This window comes from Panicum hallii, chromosome 3 (assembly GCF_002211085.1).
Source record: "Panicum hallii strain FIL2 chromosome 3, PHallii_v3.1, whole genome shotgun sequence".
Classification (NCBI taxonomy): domain Eukaryota; kingdom Viridiplantae; phylum Streptophyta; class Magnoliopsida; order Poales; family Poaceae; genus Panicum; species Panicum hallii.
The window spans coordinates 35,180,502-35,199,613 of record NC_038044.1 but is presented as its reverse complement, the minus strand read 5'-3'; positions in this window follow the sequence as shown (position 1 = coordinate 35,199,613).

The window sequence follows — 19,112 nt, the reverse complement described above, 5'->3', positions numbered from 1 at the left end:
AACAACTGTGGTACCCGACTAGGACTTGATTCTTGTCCTATCCAGGGATCATATATGATCTCTACCCCTGGAGGAAATATTACCTCCAACCAAGTGAGTAGATATGTGCCAATTTAGTTAGGTAGTAAAGAAATCAAAACTGATTTGTTTTTACTAAGTTTGGAGGGTATTGATATTATACTTGGGACCGATTGGATGACTAAACATCGAGTCCGACTAGATATTTCTTCCCGAGCTGTTGAAATTGATTCACCATATTATGGGATCACCACCCTTTATCTACCTCAATCAGATTGTCTACACCCTTGCACTTATGCTATCACAGATATCAAAATTAAGGATATTCCTATAGTATGTGAATACCCCGATGTCTTTCCAGACGATTTGCCTGGAATGCCACCAGATAGAGACATCGAGTTTATCATTGAACTTCAACCGGGCACTGCTCCGATTTCAAAGAGGTCGTATCGTATGCCTCCAAATGAATTAGCAGAACTAAAAATCCAGCTCCAAGATCTTCTTGATAAGGGTTATATACGTCCAAGTGCCTCACCTTGGGGTTGTTCTGCTCTTTTTGTCAAGAAGAAAGACGATAGCCTAAGGCTATGTGTCGATTACCGTCCAGTCAATGCGGTTACTATCAAAAATAAGTACCCTCTCCCCCGCATTGATATTTTGTTTGATCAGCTAGCCGGGGCTAAGGTCTTCTCTAAGATTGACTTACGCTCTGGTTATCATCAGATCAAGATTAGGCCTTGTGATATTCCAAAAACGGCCTTCTCAACCAGATATGGACTTTATGAATATCTGGTTATGTCATTCGGACTTACTAATGCACCGGCATATTTCATGTATCTCATGAATTCAGTATTCATGCCGGAACTTGACAAATTCGTCGTGGTCTTCATTGATGACATTCTAATATACTCCAAAACTAAAGAAGACCATGCTAATCATTTACGTGTCGTTCTTCAACGACTACGTGATCATCGCCTTTATGCCAAATTCTCGAAATGTGAATTCTGGCTGGATAGTGTGAAATTTTTAGGACATACTATATCTAGTCAAGGCATATCGGTTGATCCAACCAAAGTCCAAGAGGTTATGGACTGGAAACCTCCAACTTCAGTCCATCAAATTCGAAGTTTCCTTGGATTGGCGGGATATTATCGCCGATTCATTCCAGACTTCTCCAAGATAGCCAAACCAATGACTGAGCTACTTAAGAAAGAACTTATGTTCCGCTGGGATGATAAGTGTGATGAAGCATTTCATACCTTGAGGAAGCTTCTGACGACTGCTCCCGTATTAGCTCAGCCAGATAATACTCAGTCTTTTGATGTCTATTGTGATGCTTCTGGAACTGGCCTTGGTTGTGTTCTTATGCAAAACAACCGGGTCATTGCTTATGCATCCAGAGCACTTCAGACTCATGAGCAAAATTATCCAACACATGATCTTGAATTGGCAGCAGTTATCCATGCTCTCAAGATCTGGAGACATCATCTTATGGGTGCTAAATGTAATATTTACACTGACCATAAGAGCCTCAAGTATATCTTCACTCAAGCTGACTTAAATATGAGGCAAAGGCGTTGGTTGGAATTGATTAAAGATTATGACCTTGAGGTACACTATCATCCAGGCAAAGCTAATGTGGTTGCGGATGCACTTAGCCGCAAGTCACATTGTCACTGCTTATCCGTATCCACCTTTAGTGACACTCTTTGCCATCAAATGAGAAAACTCAATCTAGAGATTATTCCTCAAGGTATTCTAAATCTGCTATCCATTGAGTTTACTCTTCGAGATAGAATCATCATGTCTCAACTACATGATGAGGGTATCAAAATCATCAAATCAAAGCTATCTCAGGGAGAAGCTAAATATAAGTGTTTTCACACTGATCATCAAGGAGTCCTGTGGTTCAATGATCGAATTGTTGTGCCTAAGGATCATCCACTTCGCAAACAAATCCTTGATGAGGCACATTTATCCAAGTTCTCTATTCATCCTGGTAGCACCAAAATGTACCAAGATCTACGGCAACATTTTTGGTGGACCAGAATGAAAAGAGAAATTGCCAAATATGTATCTGAGTGTGATACCTGCCAGAGAGTCAAAGCTAGCCACTTAAAAGCTTCTGGTACACTCCAACCATTACCCATTCCGTCATGGAAATGGGAAGACATTAGCATGGATTTTATTGTTGGTCTTCCCAATACATCTCAAAGGCATGACTCCATATGGGTAATCATTGATAGACTTACAAAAACAGCTCATTTTCTTCCTGTGCATACCACTTACTCTGCTAAGAAGTATGCTGAAGTCTATCTGGACCAAATCGTTCGATTACATGGGATTCCAAAAACCATCATCTCGGATCGAGGGCCCCAATTTATTGCACGGTTTTGGGAGCAAATGCAATCAGCTCTAGGAACCAAATTGATTCGAAGCTCCGCGTATCATCCCCAAACGGATGGAGAAACTGAGCGAGTTAACCAAATCCTTGAAGACATGCTCCGAGCTTGTGTTATTCATTATGGTACAAGCTGGGACAAGTGCCTTGCTCTAGCTGAATTCTCCTATAACAACAGTTATCAAGCTAGTCTTCAAATGGCTCCTTTTGAAGCGTTATACGGTCGCAGATGTCGAACTCCTTTGAGTTGGTCAGAGACCGGTGAACGCAAAATCTTCGGACCAGACCTAGTCATTGAAGCCGAAGATAAGGTTAACATTATCCAATCTAATCTTAAAATCGCTCAGTCCAGACAGAAGAGCTACGCAGATAAGAGGAGGAAACCTCTGCAATTCCAAGTTGGAGATTTTGTCTATCTCCGAGTATCTCCTACCAAAGGCGTCCAACGTTTCGGCATAAAGGGGAAGTTAGCACCTCGATATGTCGGACCCTTCGAAATCCTCAATGTTTGTGGCCCAGTGGCTTACAAGCTTTGCCTTCCGTCTCAATTGGCTGCTATTCACAATGTCTTCCATGTCTCTCAACTTAAGAAGTGTGTCAAAGTACCCACGGAAATAGTTGAGACATGTGCCATCGAGATTGAACCCGATCTATCGTACATCGAACAACCCCTTCGAATCCTGGATACCAAGGAAAGACTCACCAGAAGAAGGGCCGTTAAGATGTACAAAATCTTATGGGATCATCACACCGAGGAAGAAGCGACTTGGGAAACAGAGTCTTATCTTCAACGGAATTTCCCAGACTTCCTTCAAGCCAATCCCCAAATCTAATCATCCGTTTCTGCTCAGCTTCGGAATCTCGGGACGAGATTCTTTTTAAGGGGGGAAGGCTGTAACATTCCTGTAATTAGAATATAGACACTAGTTACTAGTGTGTTGTATGTATATTAAGGTTTGTATAGAGAACTAGGGGTGTATTGTAAATTATAGATTTTATAAGTTCATATGTGCAAGTGTATGGAAAATGCTCTTAAATGTCAAATTCAAATGGCTATAGAAAAGAAAAGTACAAATATTAGGTTAAAACCTAAAAGAAATAGACTTTGTATGAAACTAAGGGCTTATGTGTAATTAACACAAATATAAGGGTTACATATGAAATGGTTGGAATATAAAGGTCAAATTCAAATTTACTTAAGGGTTAATGTGTAAAAATACAAGTAATTATGACAGGTCAGAAAATTTATAAACATGCCCAAAATTTGATCAAATTTAGGTGGGCAAAGATAAATTTAACTTAAATTCCATTTTGTTTCAAAATGTAATCCAAATAGTTGTAAACCTTGATTTTCTGAACCCAAGCCCTATAGCAATGTTGTAGAGTTTGAAAAACTCTACAACTTTCATGTTGAACATTTTCTCATTTGACCTTTGTAGCAGTGAGAAATTTTAGATTACAGAGGGGTCCCTAAATTTTTTGGAAATCACGAACAAGTCCTTCTGACTCCTGCCTGCTTCGTCTTCCTCTGGCACCACCGCTTCCCCCTCTGCTCCGCTCTGCCTCCGCCGCTGACCACCGGCACAGGACCCCGAGCTCCACCTCCAGCTGCTACACATGCCCACGCGTCGGCCCTTGCTCCCCCGCCGCTGTTTCCCTCCCTTCCTGGCCTCGCGCGCGCGTGCCACGATGACCCAAGCGGTTCGCCGGCCGCCACGTCGTCGCCGCCGTTTCACGTCCCGCGCTTATCCCTCCGTTCCCTTTCTTCTACTCAACGTGACCAGGAGAGCGTAGAGAGTTCATTTGCACTCTTTTTCCCTTACCATTCCTGAGCCGCAACCCACATCCCGCGTTGCTCTTCTCTTCCAACTCCGGCCGCGCTCGGCACCGCCGTGGGCAGCCCATCCCAAGCCGTTTCACGCCACCACCATGCTCTAGCCTGCACCACATCACCCCTACGATGCTCCCCGACCTATCAATTGGGTTCCTAAGGCCTTACATTGGCTTCCCGATGAGCTCCCCGAGCTTTCTCGTCGCCGCCGTGTCTGTCCACCGTGGAGCTCCCTCTTCCGGCCTTTCCTAGCTCAAATTGACCCCGGCTTGAGCTCCACCACATTCCCAGGCAGCTTTCCGACCGATCTACCGTCGTCCAAGGGCACTGGAGTACCGCCCCCAACGCTCCACCTCGCCGCCGGCCGCAAGCCTCCGTCGCGCCACCGCCCCAAGCCATCTCCCTTCAATTCCGAGCTTGCACAGGTGCGCAAGGGACCCTAGTTGCTTCCCCGCCCCTCTGCCCTCACCACCGGCGCTCGCCGTCGCCGGAGCAAGCCGGTCAACACCGGGCTTCTACCTTGACCGGGGGGAATTGGGGGAAGGACTGCGGGTTAGAAGAAATAGAAGTTTAGGGGGTTTTGTGCAAAAGAAATAGACTCAGGGAAATAGTAACCGAAGGACCTCTTGTGTAATTTAAGCTGCCAACTTTGAAATTCCATATCAATTCGAGGAAAAGTCATAAATATGCAAACTAAATTTTGTTAGAATCCTTAAGTGAAATTTGACTACTTTTATTTAGGAAGTTTGAGCTGTAGGTGTATATTTTCTGATGTATATTAAATATTAGAAAATAAGTGTTTTAATTGTATCTCATGTTGTAGGCATGTGTTATAGTTGAAATTTGAAACCTAGATTATATGTGTTATGTATAGATTTGTGTAAAAAGTTCGAGTACTTTACTGTTCAGTTGCTTAGATTTCGAGTACTTTTTGTTATATGTTGATAAAAGTTACTTAATTTAATTCCAAATGTATTCCTTCATGTTTAGGGCTGAAAAATTTATCTTAGGCTTTTTACAACAGGAGTAATCTAAAATAAAAATTTGAGAATCAGAAACCTAATATAACTTGAGTTATAAGTTTCAAGCTTAAATTCAAAGGTAATTCATAAATAATAATTATTATGCATGAAAAATTATGAAACTTTTCTGGAATATTAGTCTTGAGTAATTTATAATGTCCTTAAATTTTGAACACTAGTTTTAGTATAAAACTCCAGTTATAATTATATCTTGAATTTTCAATTATAATCTTGTTTAATTTTGTGGCTTAGTTCCTTTTAGAGTAAAATTTCAATAAAACCCACTTATGGTAATTTTCATAAGTATTAATTATTTGTCTTAATTTAAGATTTGATTAATTAATCCAAAGTTAGCCATAATTAAGTAATAACCTAAGGTTAATTACAATGTTTAGCTAATAAAATAAATGGAGATTGCTAAGTGTATTTAGTGTTACTTATAGTAATCAGATATGCTACCTATTGTAGTTAATCGGATGTTTAGGGTAACCCACCCTGTTGCCTAACGAGACTAGTTAGTTTAGTTAGTACTCGATAAATGACTGCCCAGTGCAGGGTAGATAGGTTAATTGTCGAAACGTAATGTTCTTTTGTTTGGATTGCAACTTTATTGTGAAATAACATAAAAGTATATACATTCCATAACTTGTAACTTTGCATCTCATATAGACTCGACCACTCTCGCTGACGGAGATTACCAGTTGATTCCGGAACAAGAAGGAGGTTATTCTGAAGACCCCGGGATTCTCATTGCGGATTTCTCTGAAGCCCCGAACCAAGGTTCGGAGGATATTAATTTGACTAACCCCAACCCCACTAGCGAAGGCAAGCCCCGGACATAACCCCTACTTTATTACACTGCAACCTATATTATTTATATATATCTTTATGCATTAAGTTCTTAGGAGTTGTTTGGAAACCTTAGTTGCATAATTCCAGAAACCAATGTATTGTACACTAGAACTTGAGTCCGACTAGCTGCTATGCTTATAGGACCGGTAGAAGTCGAGTGATTTCCTGTCACTCGCGCGATATAGGAATTGTGATGTTTACATTCGTGTTATCATTATAAGGATGACGGACGGGATTTTGTGAGGTATCATATTGAGATGATACCCGTCTGTGTATGGAATTTGATAAGGTCGCAGTGTGTGGTAGCGGTGGTTAAGCGTTTGAAAGTACTAGCCACATGCCGTGAAATATGGTAAGCGGTAAGCCTAGTAACCGATCGGCCCGAGGAGTGGACATAACCCCCACCACATGTATTGCTTCTTTTGGTTACTTTGTTCGACGTGTAGGAATACGTGTTGCTGGGCAACCAGGAGTACGGGTTTTGTAGTCGTGCTACAGACGTACATCCTGCACTTTGGAAGTGCGTATGGTCCTGCAGTCGCTTGTGGTGGCACTGATCCACGAGTCGGAATGAAAGGCAAACGGTTGCTTCGGAACGACCCTTTGGTGTTCCAAGCGTGTGCGTTAGGTTTACCCTTGCAAGGTTTGAAATTCGATTCAGGAATCGTCCGTTTCTCGCGGAGATTGAGACTGCTTAATCCCTTTGCCATATAGAGTAACAAGAGCAACTTTGTGATTATCAAAGATGATGTTTGATTAAGGATTCTACCATGTTTGAATAGTTATAGATGCTTACCTAGAATGGTTAATTCACTAGAACCTGAAAGCTAAAAGTTGAAAATAAAGATCTACTCTTTGTTGCTCTTCAGCTGAAAACTCTACCTAAAGCTAAAAGCCTTCATGAGTCTAGTTATGGGCTAAGGTATACCCAATTCTGGGTAAGTCTTGCTGAGTATTAGTATACTCAGCCTTACTTTTGTTGATTTAATCCAGGTAATCTCCCTGATGAGCCAGCTTTCATTACACCATGGCCCTACCCCTTGCCTGATGGTTGGTCCGTGGAGTGGGATCCGTCCCCGGCCAACACCGATTCCGCCGAATGATATCATGCCAGGGCTAGCATGATATCTGTATTAACGACGTGTACAATGTTTACGCTTTTCAAACTCTGCTGCTTTATCTTAAGACTTAAACCTATTTTGTAATAATCTCCTCTCAGTGGGAGTTAATGATGCTTTGTATATTTTTGTAATATATTTGCCTGTGGTGTAAAATGTAATGGCATTTATATCTCTAGACTCACCATCGTGTGAGGTACCTTGTTGGATCCTGCGTTCGGTGGTTTATCGGGACGTTACCCGACAGGCCAAAGGATTATACCGTTTGAAGTACGAGGTAACCCTCAAGAGAGGACTCGCGTACTTGAGCCGGTGTAATTCAGGTTGGTTCTGCCACAGGAATATGAGGGAAACGGTTGCTTCGGAACGATCTTTGGATGTTCCAAGCATGTAAGTTAGGTTTACCCTTGCAAGGTTGAATTCGATTCAGAATCATCCACTTCTCACGAAGATTGAGACTGCTTATTCCTTCTGCCACATAGAGTAAAAAGTGTAATTGTTGATGGAATAATCTTGATTGATGATAATATCTACCTTGCTTGCTTAGTATAGGTGCTATCCTAGAATGGAAAATCAACTAGAGTATAAAAGCTAAAATTTGAAAATAGATCATACTCTTTGTTGCTTTTCAGCTGAAATAAACCCAGAGCCTTTGCAAGGCCTTCATAAGTCTAGTTACGGGCTAAAGTATACCCAAACTCGGGTAAGCCTTGCTGAGTATTAGAATACTCAGCCTTACTAGTATCTGTTTCAGGTATAACCTTCGAGAATCCCATGGACAACCCTGCATGGCCAACGTCTGTTCCTTTTGGCTGGTCCGTGGAGTGGGATCCGTCCTCGGCTGGCAGTGACCCTCCTGAGTGACACCAGGCTTTGGGCTGAGCATGGTGTCCCCCTTCGCAACGTGTGTAGTCGCGTGTTCTTTTCTTTCCGCTGTGAGTTTGGACAAGCTGTTTAGCTTGTCAGTTTAAACACGGTTTGTATAAGTTTTATCTAAGTTTGAACCTGGTTTGTAATAAGGTTTGCATTTTTGTAAATTAAAAGTTGATGAGCTGTTCTGTGATTGTAAACTCGCCTTCGCGCGAGGTAAACCTGCTTCGATCCTGTTGAACCGTGGTTGTATCGGGCGGAGACCCGACAGACCAATGGATTGTTCCGTTTGAACTGTGTTGAGTTAATGCCAGCCGTGTAACATTCAAGTAATTAGAAACATAGACACTAAGTTTTAACATAATGTATGCAGGCTTGTTATGGTGTATGTGAGTAGTACGGAGAACCAGGGGTATAATTGTAATTTTGAAACATACAGATTCTTGAGTGTAATTGGGTAAAATAGGAGATAACATTAAAACCCAGGAAAAATATAATATTAAGTGTCAAATCTAAATGACCATAGAGAAGAAAAGTGTAAAAGGTAAGTTAAAACCTAAGAAAAATAGGTCTTTGTATGAAACTAGGGATCTATGTGTGATTAAGATAAAAATTGAAGGGCCTATATGCAAAATAGTGGAAGTGTAATAGTAATATTCAGGTTTATTTAAGGACTAATATGTAAGAATACAAGTCATCATGACATTCCATGACAAAATGTAATCCTACCCAAAATTTGATCAAATTTAATTGGATAAAGACAAAAGTAATTCAAATTCCACCTTTACTCAAAAATTTAACATAAAAAGCTGTAAACTTTGAGTTTCTGAACTTGAGCCCTAAAGCAATGTTGTAGAGTTTGAAAAACTCTACAACTTTCATTTTGGGCACTTGCTCATTTGACCTTTGTAGCAGTGAGAAATCTTAGTTTACCGAGAGGTCCTTGAACTTTCTAAAAATTTCAAATAAGTCCCCCCCGACCTCCTCTCCTCTCTTCTTCTTCCTCGCGCACGTGCCTCCCCTGCTCTGCTTGCCTGCCGCCGGTAGTGCTACGCCTCTGGCCGCCGCTCTACCGCCGCCGTCGCGCCACCTCCTGCTGGGTTATCTACCACGCGTCGTCCTCTCCCTGCCTCTGATCTCTTTCTCCTCCTCGCTGTCCCCTTTTGCGCGTGCCACGGCTTCCCCGAGCATCCGCCGGCCGCCACCTCCTCGTCGCTGTGGAGAGCCCACTGCGGAGCTCTAGACTTCTTTCTCTCACGCACTTTAGCACCACATCAACCTCCACAGCCCATTCCTCCGGTTTCCTTGCCAATTCTCGAGCACCAGACCCAAATCCCACCGCCGCCTTTCTTCTTCCCCTCCGGCAACGCTCGGCATTGCCGTGGGCAGCCCCCACCAAGCATCCTCCACCCCAATCAACCCTCATGCAAGCTTCCCCGTTACTCACTCGTACTCGTCGACTCCTTGCTGCCCTCCAATTGCGGCCGGAGCTTCGTCACCGACGAGCGCCGCCGTCGCCGCCTTCGGCCTCACCGTGGGCAGCACGATTCAAGCATTTCCACACCTCCACGACTCCCTAGCCAGCACCACATCATCACCCCGGAGCTCTATGACCACTTAGTGGAGTCTCTAGTGCCCTACATCGCCCTTCCGACGCTCGCCGGCGTCTGTCCTCGCCGCCACCACCCCTGTCTTCGTCGGTCACCCCTAATCCGAAGTGTATACCTCCAATTGACCACATCACCACCATCCCCACGTCTCACTGATTCTTGCGCGCAGGTTCTTCGCCGGTGTTGGCCGCCGGAGCACCACCGTCGTCGTCAACCCCTCCGCCGCCGCCTCGGGCTCTTGTCGGGATACCCTTTTCCAACCACCACGACCCTTGACACGTGGTGCATTCAAACCCCCGTGAGCCCCTGAGTCCTCTCCTCCCCTCGGACCTCGCCGTCGGCGACCTGTCTCGCCGGAACACGGCCATCCTTTCTTTGCTCTATGTCTGTCTCTAGCCCAGGGACCTCGAGTTAGAAGAAATAGAAACCCAGGGGGTTATCTGCAAACCATAGACTCATATGAATAGTGCTGAAAGGACCCCTTATTGTTATTTTTGATGCAGACTTCAATTCAAGGAAAAATCACAAAATTACAAACTAAAATTTGTTAGAATCCTCTTTTTGAGATCTACAACTTTACTTAAAGGATGAAATTCAGTTTCTGAATGTTTGGTGCTCTAATTTAAATGTTAAGTTTAATTAGTTATAGGCTTAGAAAACACATAGTAATTGATAGAAAAATAATAAAAATGTGAAACCAGTTATGGTAGTTTTCCTTTGGCATGTATAATTCAAGTAAAACAATTATTCTATCATTTAAGTACTATTTTCTTAATATACAAGTTTATTTATGAATAATGCATAATTAACCTTAATGAATTAATATCTATGGTTTTAAATGCTCAAAAGTTATGAAAATGTTCTAGGGTTCTGTTTTTAAATAGTATAACCTATCTTTAAATTCCCAACCTAGGCTTATGTGTCAAACAACGAAAATAGATTGGACATATTATAATAGGTCCATAATTTAATATTAACATAGGGTTCATGAAAATACTTGGTATAGCAAATGAATAAAGCTATTTAATATGGTTATTGGAAACCCACCCTAACCTGTTACCTTATGCCACTAGTTAGATGCTTAGTATAGTTAACCCCGCTGCTTAATGTATCTAGGTAAAATAGTTAATACTCAATAAATGACTGCCCAGTGCAGGAATAGATTACCTAGGTAATAAATAAAATCTACTTTCTTTGGATTGCAACTTTATTGTGAAATAACATAAAAGAATATGCATTCTTCAACTTATAGTTTTGCATATCATGTAGACTCGACTACTCTCACCGACAGTGATTACGAAGTGGTTCTGGAACAAGGAATAGAACCAGCTGAAGACCCCGGGAACGCCGTCGAAGGTTTAACTGAAGCTCCGAACCAAAGTTCGGAAAACTTTGATCTTACTACCCTCAGCCCTACGCAAGAAGGCAAGCCCCGGACATAACCCACTATTTTATTTACACTGCAATTTATGTCTATTTATATATGTTTATGCATTGAGTCCTTAGGAATTGCTTGGAACCCTAGTTGCATAATTCCAGGAACCAATGTACTGAACACTAGAACTGGAGTCCGACTAGCTGCTATGCTAATAGGACCGGTAGAAGTTGGGTGATTTCCTGCCACTCGCGCGATATAGGAGTTGTAATGTTTACATTCCGGTTATCACTATAAGGATGACGGACGGGAGTTTTGTGGAGTATCATGTTTGAGATGATACCCCGTCTGTGTTGTTGAACTGGATAAGGCCGCAGTGTGTGGTAGCGGTGGTTAAGCATTTGAATGTACTAGCCACATGCCGCGAAATATGGTAAGCGGTAAGCCTAGTAACCAATCAGCCCGAGGAGTGGACATACCCCCCACCACATGTATTTGGTTCTTTTGGTTGCTTGGTTCGACGTGTAGGAATACGTGTTGCCGGGCAACCAGGAGTACGGGTTTTGTAGTCGCGCTACAAACGTACGTCCTGCACTTTGGAAGTGCGTATGGTCCTTCAGTCGCTTGTGGTGGCTCTGATCCACGAGTCAAAATGAAAGGCAAACGGTTGCTTCAGAACGACCCTTTGGTGTTCCAAGCGTGTGAGTTAGGTTTATCCTTGCAAGGTTGAATTCGATTCAGAATCGTCCGCTTCTCACGAAGATTGAGACTGCTTGATTCCTTTACCACATAGAGTAACAAGAGCAATGTTATGATTATCAAAGATGATGTTTGGTTAAAGATTTTACCATGCTTGAGTAGTTATAGGTGCTTACCTAGAATGGATAATCAACTAGAATCTGAAAGCTAAAATTTGAAATTAAGGATCTACTCTTTGTTGCTTTTCAGCTGAAAACTCTACTCAAAACCTGAAAAGCCTGCATAAGTCTAGGTACATGGCTAAGTATACCATGAGCGGGTAAGTCTTGCTGAGTATTAGCATACTCAATCTTGCATTATGACTTTCTACTTCAGGTAATCTCCCTGATGAGCCAGCTTTCATTACACTATGGCCCTACCCCCTGCCTGACGGTTGGTCCGTGGAGTGGGATCCGTCCCCGGCCAACACAGATTCCGCCGAGTGATATCACGCCAGGGCTATCATGATATCCATAGTGATGACGTGTACAGTATCCGTGTTTTCAAACTCCGCTGCTGTGACCTAACACTTAAACTATTTTGTAATAATGTCCCTTCATTGGGAACTAATGTTGCTTTTATATACTTATGTAATATACCTGCCTGTGATGTAAAGTGTAATGGCATTTGTATCTCTGGACTTGCCTTCGTGCAAGGTACCTTGTTTGATCCTGCTTTCGGTGGTTTATCGGGACGTTACCCGACAGGCCAAGGGATTATACCGTTTGAAGCACGAGGTAGCCCTCAAGAGAGGACTCGCGTACTTGAGCCGGTGTAATTCAGGTTCGTTCTGCCACAAGCTGCATAGCGATCATTAGCGCACTTGAGCCAGAATAATTCAGGCGGTTCTGCCACACCTCCCACCCATGTTGTCAGCCAACGCGGACGGGGTGCCGCAATGGAAGGCATTTGATGAGTAGTTAGCTTTCATTTCTAGAGTAGTTTGTGTGGGGGTCTTTAAGGGCCCCTGAGAGAATGATCTACATGCTTGTAGTCATTTTCATTTTATTGTTTTGGGAAGCTGGTCCTGCCCATATCCCTTTCTTTCCTAGAGTGATTTCTGCCTTTGCACTTTTCCTTTCAATCCTGCTCATTAACTGTAGGTTGCAGCGTGTAGCTGGGGGCTGGCCCGAGTGGCGTTAGCTGCTAGTTCACCATAGGTTGTGATGAGGGTTCGGTAGGTCAGCTGGCCCAACAGAAATCGCTTAGGTTGCGATGGGAAAATGAGGCGCCCTTTCATTTGGGCGAAAAGAGGTTGCCTTTTTGTGTGAGAGCTTTAAAAAGAAAGAGGGATAATGTTGCGTGTGGCGATGCATCCCCATGGGGCCCCCGAGTGACCCGGGGCCGAGGGTGCTCGGGCCGGGGTGCTGTAGGAGTTGTCGTGTGGACAAAAGCATACAAAAGGACTGAATTTAAGGGAAGAAGCAACATAACTGCTCAATGTTCTAGGTGTTGGTGAGGATGTTACCATCGCTGTCCTTCAATCGATAGGTTCCTGGCAGGACCACCTCCGCGATCGTGTACGGTCCTTCCCAAGGTGGAATGAGCTTGTGCTTGTCCTTGGTCGACTGCGCTCTCCTCAGCACCAAGTCATTGACTTCGAGGGTTGTTCCTCGAATCTTCCTCTCGTGGTATCTATGAAGTGTCTGCTAGTAGCTTGCTGAGCAGACCAGGGCCATCTCCCAAGCCTCATCCAACAAGTTGACCGCGTCCTGCTGAGCCTCCACAGCTCAGTCGGGGTCAAAGGCCTTGACCCTTGGGGCGTCATGGTCCACATCGGAGGGTAGCACGGCTTCTGCCCTGTAAGTTAAGAAGAATGGGGTGAATCCTATGGACATGTTAGCAGTTGTTCTCAGGCTCCCGAGGACGGCTGGGAATTCCTAGACCCAACGGCCAGCAAACTTGTTGAGCTAGTCGAAGATGCGAGGCTTGAGTCCCTGGAGGACCATGCCATTTGCTCTCTCTACTTGCCCATTTGTGCGAGGGTGTCTGACCGATGCCCAGTCGATCTTGATCCCGTCCCATCAGCAAAATCCAAGAACTCTTTGCCCGTGAAGTTGGTGTCGTTATCGATGATGATGGTGTTGGGCACACCAAACTGGTTGACGACGTCGAGAAAAAACTTGACGGCCTCTTAGGAGCTGGGCCTAACGATTGGTTTTGCTTCAATCTATTTGGTAAACTTGTCTACCGTGATGAGTAGGCGGTTGAAGCTGCCAGGAGCCTTCTTGAGAGGCCCGACCATGTCGAGACCCCAGACCACGAACGGCCAAGTGAGAGGGATGGTCTGAAGCGCCTATGCTGGCAGGTGGGTCTGCTAGGCGTAGAATTGGCACCCTTTGCACGTGCGGACGACTTCTTCTACGTCACGCAGAGCAGTTGGCCAATAAAAACCATGGCGAAAGGCCTTGCCGACCAACGACTGCGGAGCTGCATGGTGCCCAGAAATGCCAGCGTGGATCTCCAAGAGGAGTTCCTTGCCTTGTTTGGTTGGGATGCATTTCATGAGCATCCCCACAGGCGACGGGCTTCACTTGTACACCTCACACCCTAAAATATTCAATTTTAGGATGTGAATATCTTTTAGAATGTGTTCGTTTATCAATAGGGTTTTTCGAGAATTTTCAGAATTTTTCTATCAATTATTCTATTTATCTTAGAGCTAGATCCATTTTTATTTTATTTGGAAAGCTCTAAAATTCTTTTTCATGGGTCCCAAATATTTTATTTGGAATCATCGTGATCCAAATTACCTCCCGAGTTTTCCCTGGAAAATTTTGGGATTCTTCCGGATATATTTTTCATGGTTTGAAATATTTATCTGGACTTTTCTAGATTTATTTTAAACTTAAAAATGTGTTCTGGAAAATATTTCTATTTTGATTCTCATCGTAGTCGGACCGAGCTGTATCTTTGTTGTACATCCTTTTAACCTTATCCTCTCAGAATCTTTAAGATGTCCCATCGAGCTTCCGATCCTCTAACTGTTTTCCCCAATCAAGTCATGCTTGAAAACGATGCCTCGTGGCTTGTCTTCGGTGTTTTTCCGATGATGTTCGATCACCGTCAGCCCCAACGACTCGGCCTGATCCTTTCCTTCTCTTTTTGCGCTCCCGAATAAACCGTTTGTGTTCAACCATCACTGTCAGCTTGTTTTCATGTTCGGTCCTCACCCAAACATGTTTCTGCCCATAACCGAACTCGCTCGCCACTCAAGTCTCGACATGAGGTTGTTTCCTCTTTCTTTACCTCTTCCTTCTTATCTTTGCTCGCTAACTTGTGGGGCCCACTGGTTAGCCCTATCTCGTCTCTCCCATGGGCAATCTGGACTCAGGAATGAGTCCCAGCCTGACGTACCGCCATTCTGAGCGTGCGCAACATTCCAAGCCAAGGTTCCGATTGTCTCCTATAAACAACGAGCACCCGAGCCCTACGTTCCCTGCTCGCGAACCCCTAGGCCTCGCGTCTCCCAACTCCTCTCGTGGACCTGACTAGGCTTGGCCTCCCTTACAGCTATTTGAGTCCAGAAACTCTCTGCATGCCGTCTGTGCCCAGGCGTGCGCATCACGCTAGGGTATCGAAAACCATATAAAGGGCAAGCGAAACCCTCGAGCCTGTGCCCTACCCTGCCGCCGTCGCCTCCTCCCTATTTCCCAGCATCACCGAGCGCCTAGGCCCCCTCCCATTCCTCCTGCTCGTGCATGTGTGCCGCCAGGACACCACGTTCATCCACGCCCAGCCTTGCGCGCCATCTACAGAAATGCAGAATAGCTGCCGCCGTTGCCTCCTCCTTTGCGCCCACAGCCAGGCGCCCGAGCCTTTGCTGCCCTGGCTGCCGCCCCTGTGCCGTGCGCACCACCAGGAGGACCGCAGCCATCGCACTCTTCTCCTCCTGCACCGAGCCGCCGCGCCCTCCTGCCTTCTGCCCAATGCCGCGCCCCTTGCTGCGCACGAACAGCAGGCCGGCCCTGCCCAAGCTCGTGCACCATAGGATGCCACCGTCCCTGCCCGTGGCGCCCCCTCCTGTTGCCACGCCACGGGACGCCGCCGTCTCTTCCCGTGCCACCCACTGTGATGCCTGCAGTGCTGCCGCCACAAACAGGACTGAAACTGCCATGAACAGAGCCGCCGTCACAACTTCCTCTGCAAAATTCGATCACCTCGATGCATCCCCGTGGTAAGTAAGGTATGGAATGGAGTCCCCTCGTCGTCCTCTTTCAATTGCCCGCTTCCTGCAATCTCCCGTGCCCGAAATCAACGGGAATTTGAGGTACAGTACCCGCCGCGGTCATGATTGTGCTATTCCAAGCTTTTCGCAATTTAGTCCCTGGAAGATTTTGTAATTATCACGTAAATTTCTGTGTCTTGCGAAATTTGCAGAAAACCCCCTAGATCTATTACATCTTCTCAATCCAGCCCCACCGTGGAATTTTTCAGATCTAACCCTAAACTTTTCTGTATTCTCAAGCACTATTTTCTAAGTCTAGTATTTCTTTCCTGCTAACCCCTGGAAGCTATAGTTTAATTACGTACAGGTCCCTGCAGCACTGTTCATGCGTAGTTTCTGCGTTTTAGATCCGTTTCGATCCGTTCTTTTGTGTTAGTCTTCTCAAACCCTAAGCTATCGTTTAGTAGTGTTGTTGTACCATAATTCCTATTTTTAAAATTAGATGTTAATTTAATTTGAATAATATCCTCTCATCTACTTTTTTGAAATAAAATCCAATTAAGTCTTTACTCCGGTTTTCATAACTAATGTTAATTTGATTAATATCAACTTAAATATGTTTATAATTTAATTTGTTAGTTCAACACGAATCATATGAAGTTATGCGTTTATATGCGCTCACTAGTTTCTTTTATAATTAATTGTTTAATAGGATAATTTGTACATTGACAATTAATATAAAATTTTGACTAAGTTGTACTTCGTTTTTATGAATGCAAATATAATATGAGTTAATTATAATTAGGGATATTTCACTTTTAAATCTTTTACATTAGTTTTCTAAATTAAAATAAATGAAGTCATATCGTTCTTTTATTTTCTTTTATAATATAAATCTCCCGATAGCTATATCTTTTCAACCCTAGCTCCGTTTTCCATGTTTCTTGCATCCTTTTTACCGTAGCAACGAGCTCTATCCTTTTTATGCTCTTTTAAAGTTTTCCATTTTGATTGGTGTATCTGTTCTTAGTCGTTCTTGTTTGTTTGCTTGCTTGTATGTTTGTGCCCGATGCTAATGTGACGTTAGAAGGAGCATGATCCAAGAGCTTTGAAGATTTAGAGTTTCAAGAATAAGAGTTGAAGACTCTGAGCAGCTATTCTCTAAAAGAAAGGCAAGTGTTTCCTTGATCATGGTTTTATCCTAATAATCATAATAAATATAACTTTTCTTTATATTCATGCATGTGTCCTAAATTTTGATGGATCCTAATTAAGGATATGCCTAGTCTTTATGATCATTCTTTGTCAACCTGTGTTTTACCTTTATATTGGGTAGCTATTGCTTAGTTGCTATAATTGGTTCTAGTTTGGGAATAATATAACCATGATGATGATAATGATGATACTACACCTATTTTATCCATATTCATGCTCTTTGTGTTGTTGATCACAAGATCATATGTTTTAAATGGAATATGGAGAACCACCTAGGAAAATAGTGCAACCACAAAACTATATGGCTCTGGTCTTGGCTAATTAATTAGAAACACTAGCTTATGACGATCTTACCGAAAGGGCAAGAGGGGTTGCATCGTCGGGGTTTGTAACACCCTAATGTAAATTTCCCAAATTTTAAGGAATCTATTTGGGCTTAAATAAAATTTCCAAGGTTTTCTCTAATTTATCCTGCATTTGAAGTAATTTTATAATACAAGAAGATAAAATTTATTATAAGGTCAACATGTTTGTGCATTCATGTTGGAGCATTGCTTTCCCTGTGTTGAGTTTATAGGATTTGAATTTGAATTTATTTGGATTCAAATAGAATTGTTTGAATGGTTTAAGTGTGGGAAAAAGATAAGGAAAAGAAGGGAAAAGGAAAGCAGCCCAAACCTCTTGGGCCGGCTCTTTCCCCGCGGCCCAGCTCCCCCTCTTTTCCCCCTCGGCCCCCTCTCCTCTCTTTCTTCCGCATGGGCCACGCTCCGGCCCACTTCCTTCCTCAGCTCAGCCACTCCTCGTGCACCTCTCTCTCTCTCGCTGCCAACCGGGCCCCTCCTGTCAGCGCCTTCTCTTCCCCTTCCCCTTTCTTCTCTAGCGCGCAACGCCTCCCCGAGATCCCCGGCGAGCTTCTCTTCCCCGGGCCCGCACGCCAATGTGACCCCGCCGCCCTACAAAGGAAGCCCTGTATCACCCCGTGCCCTAACCCTAGCCCTGCAACACCCGGAGACCCCCAGCGCCGCCACCCCTTTTTCCTCCGCGGCGTTACACCCTCGGCCTCACCGTGGTTGAGCCGCTCTGCTGCGCCTCAGACCACCCCAACCCCCGCGCCCGCTCCCCCTCGCCATCCAGAAGCATCCCGAGCCTAGCAATTGGATCCTACGCCTCTGCATCGCCGGAAATTCGTGATGAAGCTGCCGCCGGTGAGCCGCTCCGCCATCCCGATTCATCGCCGCCGATGGTCGTTGGTCCATTATAACTCCCTGTGCACCTTCGCAGGCGACCCCGGGAGTGATCCAAGGTGACCAGAACATCAGAGCCCGTCTGTAGCCGCCGGCCCACGAGCAACCGACCCGCCTCCGCCGCAGAACCTCGCCGCCGGCCATCTTCCACTGCAGCTCCGACCACCGCAAGCCTCTGGTGAGCATCACGTCAACCTTCCGAAGCTTATGCGCTAGCTGTCGTAGCTTTTGGCTGGCCGTAGCATCCGGATCGCACGCATGCCGGCGTCGTTCGCCGCCCCGAGCCACCCTCGCCGTCGTAATGCCCTAACCGTGCCCTATTTCCCCGCCACAAGTGCCCAGATGTGTTCGCCATGCCGATCCCTAGCTCCCAGGCTTGATCTCGTTCAAATCCGAGCCCGGACGGCTAAGATAGGTCAATTCCGGCGTGTTTCCGGCGAGCCGCCGCCACGGGCGTGTTTCCGACGAGCAATCGCCGCCGCCGGACCCCTTACCCCCCGTCCCCTTTGGTCCGGACCGTCAGATCGTGATCCAGCGGGTGGAACTCCCCCGTACCGCTTCAGCCTGGTTTTCTTGCTAAAGAGCCCCTACGCATTACCGAAATAAACCCGCGGTCCACTTCAGTTCAATAATAATTGCAGTTTAGCCCT